Source organism: Simochromis diagramma, unplaced genomic scaffold, assembly GCF_900408965.1.
Source record: "Simochromis diagramma unplaced genomic scaffold, fSimDia1.1 OVJJ01000005.1, whole genome shotgun sequence".
NCBI lineage: Eukaryota > Metazoa > Chordata > Actinopteri > Cichliformes > Cichlidae > Simochromis > Simochromis diagramma.
Window position 1 is genome coordinate 541,698 of NW_024387097.1, and position 8,303 is coordinate 550,000.

Here is an 8,303-nt window from a genome sequence, read left to right on the forward strand (position 1 = left end):
AAAAGCAAACAATGACAGATAGTAAGAGGGAGAGAGAGAAAACAAACCTTAGTGGAAGCCAGGGAGGACAGGAGGACCATGACAGAGTTTTTGCTTGGCCTTGATCAGATTCTGCCAAAATGTCAGGTGAATTAGGAGGAAGAAGCATTGCTCACATTGTGCAGAGTGGGGAGTGCTGCTGACTTCAAATGAGGACGTAGTCGGGCAAAGGAAGGAATACTTAAGGGTCTAATTAATTAATCTAATTAATTCACAGTTGCAATATCCTTAGAGGAAGCAGAGTATGGGGATGGGGGGGTGGCTCACTCATCCATGAGGGTGAGGTGGAAAGAAAAGAGTCTGGACCTCTTTGACTTTTGTGAAGATGTTTCATCCAAGAAGCTTCTTCAGTTGTAAGTTTAATTAGTGGAGAGTCTCAGATTTGTAAGCCCTACTGGGAGTGTCCCCATCATGGACCTAGTATTGATCCTCTGCCTCATCACACGAGCCAAGGCACGAGTCACAATCAGCCAAGGTTTCAGGTGGACCCACTGTAAGACCTAACCCCACCCTATGATGTGACTTACTGAGATCAGATATCCCAGGGTGTGAGTGGGTGTTAAGGTGTCTGGATTATAGATGGCAGACAGTTGGTGTCATAAGCCCCGCCCTCTGTTCAAAGATGGTCGCTCACAGTGGACATAAATGGCTTCTCTTACTCCTCTTTCAAACCATCTGTCTTCTCTGTCCAACATGTCAACATTGACATGCTCAAAGAGTGACCTGTGACCTTTAGATGCAGGTGGACAGCCGAGTTATGTCCTGTGGAGGTGGCTCTTCTATGTTGTGCCATGCGCTTGTGAAGTGGCTGTTTGGTTTCTCCTATGTAGAGGTCTGGGCATTCCTTGCAGCACTGCACAGCTACATTGCATTGTTAAGTTTGTGTTTGGGATGAACCAGTTTGTGTCTGAGTGTGTTGCTGGGTCTGAAGTAAACTGGGATGTCGTGTTTGGAGAAGAGTCTCAAAGTTTCTCTGATAAACGTGCTACATAAGAGATGACAGTGTTGTTCTGTTTGTCCTTCTTATCCTCCCTCGCTGGTGTCTGATCTTCTTTTCTCTGCCTCTTTGCTGACTTTAAGAACGCCCATTTAGGATAGCCGCACAGTTTTGAGTGCTTCCTTTACATGTGTGTGTTCCTTCTTTTTTCCTTCAGGCTTAGAGGGAACATGTTCTGCCCGGTGGTGTAGGGTCCTAATTACTCCAAGTTTGTGTTGCAGAGGGTGATGGGAGTCAAAGAGGAGGTACTGGTCCGTGTGTGTGGGCTTCCGGTAAACTTCGATGTTGAGGTTGCCGTTCTCCTCAATGTGCACGGCGCAGTCCAGGAAAGGCAAACAGTCGTCCTTTGTGTCTTCCCTGGTGAACTTGATGTTTTTATCCACAGCGTTAATGTGCGCAGTGAAGGATTCCACTTCTTGTGTCTTGATTTTGACCCAGGTGTCGTTCTACATATCTGTACCAGTGGCTGGGTACTCTTCCTTTGAAAGAGCCAAGAGCCTTCCTTTCCACTTCCTCCATGTAAAGGTTGGCTACAATAGGTGACACGGGGGAGCCCATGGCACAGTCATGAGTACGTCTGTAGAAACCCTGTGGTGGTAAAGCAGAGGTCTAACACTGTGCACAGCTGATCAGGGGTGAAGCGGCTTCTGTTTTCTAAGACATACTGCCTTGCACTACCAACCAGTGGTGGAAATTGCCTGCAACACTGGAAGTGGATGTTTTCAAAAGAAAGGGAAATACATGTACATGGACCCCATAATACCATCGTTACCTCAGTGCAAATGAACTAGCTTTGTAAAGTCTGCAACTTCACCCATTACAGAGATTGAACTAATTGAAACATAAGAGATTATGGCATGGTTATCTCGCTCAAAGTTAGTCCTGTCCTGTCTCCATCCTGATTGCTCTTGCTGATGTTGATGTATGCCCAGCCAAAATGTAAAAAAGCCAAATGTAAAGTATCTTCCTTCACATGGTCATGGGGAAAACAAGGACAAGAATAAGCCTCGGAGAGGCTTGAACTAGGAAGTGAACAAACACAGAGAAAACTGCAGACAAACTGTTCAAAATGTTCTCAAGCTGAAGAGTGAACTTGGAGACCTACAGCTTATTGGTCAGGGTTCTCCAAGAAAGGTGGCCTGCACTATTCAGGGATGCTCAGGTAAGGTTTTTTCCTTACCATCAAGAACTCTGTCCACTGATGTCTATCTTGGACAGTTCCTCCCGTTGTCCTTTTCCTTATTTACTAGACTAAAGAAGAGTTCAGTCATATCACAACAGTTTCCTTGGAGGAGACACCCGGATACCCCCCAAGGTTTCATTCTTACTACATGATGGAAATAGAGCTATCACTGTCAGAGCCAGCTTGTTACGATTGTGAACACTGGGTCTGTGCAACAAGAAGGGACCAGCAGGCTGTGTTCAAGAAACAACAAAACAAAACCGTAAAATCCAGTATCATGACCGATCGATATAGTGAGGCTCAGTATCTGGCCTTTCTGTGTCAGTCAGCCACTGTCCCAGAGCCGGTGCTGATTTTTTAAAACTGAAGCTTCCTTAATATGGTAGGAGCTCAGTAGTTGCTGCTAGCTCAAAGCTGTGTAAGGTTCATACTGGTGAGAACCCAGATGGTCCAGGTCGTCATCACGCAGGCACTGAGAAGTACTACTCAGCTGTATTTCCACCATTTTATTCAAGGGAAACAGAGTGAGGCACAGCTCCCTGTGGGGTGAAACAAAGCTAATGGTTAGTCAGGAGCTGGCTTGTGCTCACTGCTCATGTCTTTCTTTGTCTTTATTGATAATAAGGTGTGTACCAGTACCAGTGTGACAAGTAAGTGCTACAATTCCTTTGTGCGTCTCATTCATTCCCACAATCTCTCTAAAAACTAATCCCCTTTTCCCTTTCAGATTTTCCCAGAGAAGTCTGTGTCATCTCTGTCTGTTTTAATACACGACCACTGCAAATAAAGTCTGCATTCACTTCAAACTTGTGTTTGTGAGTCCGTGCCTCGAGTCGACCCTTTGGCTCGACCTGACTGAACAATCTGGCTAAATTATGGAGCCTGCAGACTCTGCCTTCGCTCGTTAGGGAGCATGATGAACACGGGCAGGTGCAGCTCTGCATTGCTTTCAGCTCCTGGTGCGACCCCAGCTCCATCACCTAAACCTCCATGTCTCTCTCTTGTCCCCTTGGTCCATGTCCTCAATGAGGTTTTCAGTAAGCATCAAGCACTGTCACTTCCACCTCACCATCCCAATGAAACTGCGCCGTTGATCTCCTCCCCGGGGCATCACTCCCCTCAACAAACACTTAGAGGTGGGGATAATAAGACTATCATCTTCTCCAGTATGCACTGGCTTATTTTTTGTAGAAAAAAAATCATGCTGAATCATGCATTGACTACGGGGTTCTGCTAATGTCCTCTGCTTTTGAGCCTTTTCACTAGATTAGATCTGCAAAATGCCTATCATCTATTAAGAATGAGACAAGGCGCTGAGTGGAAGGCCGTGTTCAACACTCCCATAGGTCACTATGAGTACCTGTTGATGCCCCTCGGGCTGACAGATGCACCCGCCATTTTCCAGACACTTGTTAATGATGCTTTAAGAGACTCTTTGAATCTGTTCGTTTTTGTCTGTGTAGATGTTCTAATTTTCTCGAAGACCCGAGCTGAACATACTAATCATGTGTGCCTGGTGCTCTAGCATGGAAAACAAACTGTTTGTGAAAGCAGAGAAGTGTAAGTTTCACACCACTTCATGACATTTCTGCTTTATTCATTTGAAAGTGGATTGATGAAGACAGAGCCAGAAAAAGGGCAGTTGTGGAGTGGCCTACTTTCTCCAAGCAATTACAGAGATTTCTTGGTTTTGCTAACTTCTGTTGCCATTTCATCAAAGGCTACAGTCGCATTGCTGCACCTCTAACTAAACTCGCCTCACCTTCCAGGGAGTTTTTGTGGTCCATGGAAGCAGTTCAAGCCTTTAAGGAGCTCAAAACCAGGTTCAGTTCAGCACCGGTCGTGTGTAGGTGGATGCTTCAGCTTTAGAGGAACACCAACACTGGCTGGAAGAGGCTGAACAACCATTTATTGTTTGAAGAATCTCTCTGCCTAATCACCCTTGAGTTGGGCTGCCCAACCCACTGTTTGTTCCCTCATCTGTTTGCTCCCAGGTCCTGCAATATACCCATGCCTCACGTTTCGCCTGCCATCCCGTGGTAAGTTGCACCATCTCATTACTCAAGCGCACCTTTTGGTGGCCCTCTCTAGAAAAAGACACCAGCGAATATGTATACCACCCTGTGACACCTGTGCGCACGACAAGAGCCATCATCAGCCACCTTCAGGACTCTGATTAGCAATCCCTGTTCAGCCGGGGTCACACATCACAGTGGACCTCACTGGCTTGGCATGGTTTACCCTTTGATGTTGTTTTGTATCAAGGCCTGCAGCTCGTGGGCTGCAGTACAAAAAGCTTTTTAAGGCTTTCCATGGTTATCTGGTTATCATCCTCAATCTAATGGTCAAACTGAACAGACAAATCAAGAGCTGGAGGCAGCGTCATCTCTTCTAACCCTTCTTCTTGGTGTAAATAGAATATGCACATAACACTCTCACCTCCTCAAAAGGATTGTCCCCTTTCAAGGCCTCTTAAGGGTACCAGCCCCCACTTCTCTCCCTGCAGGAGACAGAGGTAGCTGTGCTGTCGGTGCAACATCTCCTGCCAAAGAATCTGGAGACAAAGGCTGCCTTCCTGCGTGCAGTGGAATAAACCACTGGGTTGCTGACCAGAGGAGGTCTCCAGCTCCACAGTATGCGGTACGTGAGAAGGTTTGGTTATCCTCTGCGGACATTCCTCTCTAGTGCATGTCAAAGAAACTGGCCCCGTGCTACTTGGGACCATTTCCCATTGAGGAAATCAGCACTGGGCTGGTTGTTGCTGTTCTGTGTTTTCCTCTGTGAGCCAGTGTGTCCCTGGTAGAGCTGAGGCCCTCTCCCAGCATTGCCTTCATCAGGTTGGTGTTTCTAAAGCTGCAGTTGGCGCACCCATTCTCTGGCAGATTGTACTACTATCTCTGTGGTAACACCTGGTTTCCTCAATTAGCTACTGTCTTTATTCTGAGCCTCTTTTTAACCTGTCTGTGTGTGATCTCCAGCGCCTGTTCTTCACCGCTCACCACCTCAGCCATTCAGGTGATGTGCTTCACCCAAGCTCTGCAGCCCCTCTGATGTGTGCTGCAGCTGCCAGCCCCTGTCTCCTCGTACCAGTGTGACAGGTAAGTGCTACAATTATTTTGTGCGTCTCACTCATTTCTCTCATTCACTCTAAAATGCTAATACCCTTTTCCCTTCATTTTCAGATTTGTTTAGATGCTGTAAATAAAGTCACTTCAAACTCATGTTTCCGAGTTCACTCCTTGAATCCACCCTTCGGCTCGACCTGTGAGTATGCTGTGTCTTGTATTTTGGTTTTCTTTTGTCATCCAGTTCCAGAGAAAGGTATTCATTATTGTAGAGGTGCAACAATCTATCAAATAACTGATTCTCCATTGTCAACAATTCTTATATTCAATTCATCGGCATAAATGTAAAAGAGTCTAAGAACTCTGATTCTGGGTTTTAAAATAAGTGATTTTTTTCTCCTTCAGGAACTAAACTAAATATCGTGTATTTGTGGGGAAAATGATTTTGTGATTAGTCTAGGAGAGTAATCATTGCACTTCTACTTTGCTGTTCAATCAATTTGCACATCTGGACTTACTGTTGTTTTTTAATCTCTCATTGCAGCATTTGTGCTTCCTAACCCTAATGGAGTTGAAACAGTTAAATGAATACTTATAAAAAAGTTTCACAGACAGAGTTCTCATCTCTCTCCTATCTCTCCTTCTATCTCCTCTCCTTTCCTCCGTTCCCTTCACCTCCTTCTTGCCTTCTGTCCTTTCACCTACCCCAAAGGTCATTTTGTTTATGACAGAACTGTTTTGTGATCCAGTTCTTCAAAGTAGCACACTGAATTCAATTTTATTTATACAGCAAATAACAACAAAAGTTCTCTGAAGGCGGTTTATACTGTAAGGGAAAGACCCTACAAGAAAACAGAGAAAACCCCAACCATCATATGACCTCTGCGAGTGAGCGCTTTGGCAACAGTTGGAAAAAAAATCTTTTAATGGGAAAAAATCTCCAAGAGAAGCGGGCTCAGGGGGGGCGGCCATCTGCTGTGAGCGGCTGGGTGAGGGGAGGAAGTCATTAATGGTATTAAGACTGTTTGAGGGGGAAAGAAAGTCTTCAAATCCACTGTGGAAGTGTTGCATACACCTTCACCCTTTACAGAGCAAATAAAATCATTTTATGTTTTTGGATCATTTTACGGATTAAAAACTTTGACATAGTCATCGTCTGGTGTGTGAAGCTGCATTTCCTTGAATAATGGAGGTTAATTAGCTGAACAGATCAGCAATAAATAAATATTAATTAGATTAACTATTGTCTACTTGCAAAGAAGAGTTAGAATGATCAGTTTCAATGAGTAATTATTATAGGGACCTTATTTCTTTTAGTATTTTAAACCCTGTATTTTCTATTACTATTTACTAGAAATATGTAGTAAAATGTATCCAAATAGTCCAAATGAGTGCAATTTTTCACTCATTTAAAATAAGTACAAACTGTTACCTCAAATTATTGTGTAGATTTTATATGTTGTTTTTTATGGTGTAGCAGGTATAATTTTTCCATGGAAGGAGCAGGTAACATGCAACTAAAGGGAAACAACATCAATAGTTATCTTTATTCCTATAGCATTTTAAATACATGTAAACAAGAATGAATAAAATCTACTAAAAAGATCATCTTTACAATAACTAAGAAAAAGAAATAAGGAGGGCTGCTGTGAGTTAAGCCTGGGCACAGGGTGTTTTAACTGAAAAATACAAGCAAAAGATTCATTATAGTGATTTAATATTAAGAAAAAGCGAGTATTTGTATGTCATCCTGTGCTGTACAATATACTGTAGAATCTCCATGTTGTCTCCATGTTGAAGGCTAAACTGTGGCCCAGTGTATTACTGACGTACTGTAGTTGCTACAGCTTTAAACATGACACCACATGCAATTTTGAATTTTGCATTCATTGCAGTAATTATACTTCTGGTGGTAGGATTGGAGAAGTTAACATTAAAAGCAACTATAAGCTCTGATTACAGCATGCAAGTGAACTGAAGGACAGTCGTATATTATTTGGATTTTTTCCACACAAAAATCAAAATAATATCATTCATAACAAATAATAACATCTTACATTCATCTTCAGTGGGAACGTGTGTAACATTCCTTCTTGGAACTCCAGAGTTGCCTGACCAACAGTAGTTCCTGTTTTTCTGTAACTGCAACGGTGGAAACAGATACTATTCCTGGATGTTGCGCGGCAGCGTGGAGCTGCTCTGTCGTTTAGGCTCTGCTCCTTATATGTGATGAAATTTGCCTGCAGTCATGGCCCGCGGCTATGGCTGCCCTAGAGACAAAAGAAGATGGGCTGCCACCATCATGTTTAACCACCCCTGACACATCATCACCCTTATTGTGCCTCTCAATCTGAACACACACACAGCAGCAGCAGTAGTCCAGGGCAGCAGTGCTGCAGCACCATCTGTCAGCCTGGTGTCAAGTGGCCCTTGTCTCCAGTGATTATAAGAGCTCCTGCTGCCTCAGGTGGTCCATGGACCAGCACACCATCTAGAGGGCCAGGCCAAGCCATATGGTCTGTGGGGCACAAGGGGGCACCCAGGGGAGGTAGATCTCCTCTTGCCACTGGACAGTACAGACAGCATCCACAGCCCACACTCGTGACTGTCTGCTGAAATGTTCTCGTCAGGGTTGAGATGAGGGTGAAGGACTTGACAGATATGATTCAGAGTTTCTGAAAGAAGCTGAAGAAAACTGTCAGATAGGAGGACAAATCAGTCAGGCCAAAGCCAGCCTCTTATTGCCTTAATATTATCATCAAAGACAAACTTGTGGATGTTTCATGTAAAGGTTCATCCAGATAAAGTGATGAAAACCAAGTTTTTATTTAGAAAGTTTGGTGAGGCTGGATTTTTCACACCCGCATTTTAATTTAATTCAATTTTATTTGCAAATCACAACAACCATCACCTCAGTGTAAGGTGTACAGTAATACAGACCCTAACACCCAGACAACCCCCTGTGAGCAAGCACTTTGGCGACAGTGGGAAGGAAAAACTCCCTTTTAACAGAATTAGG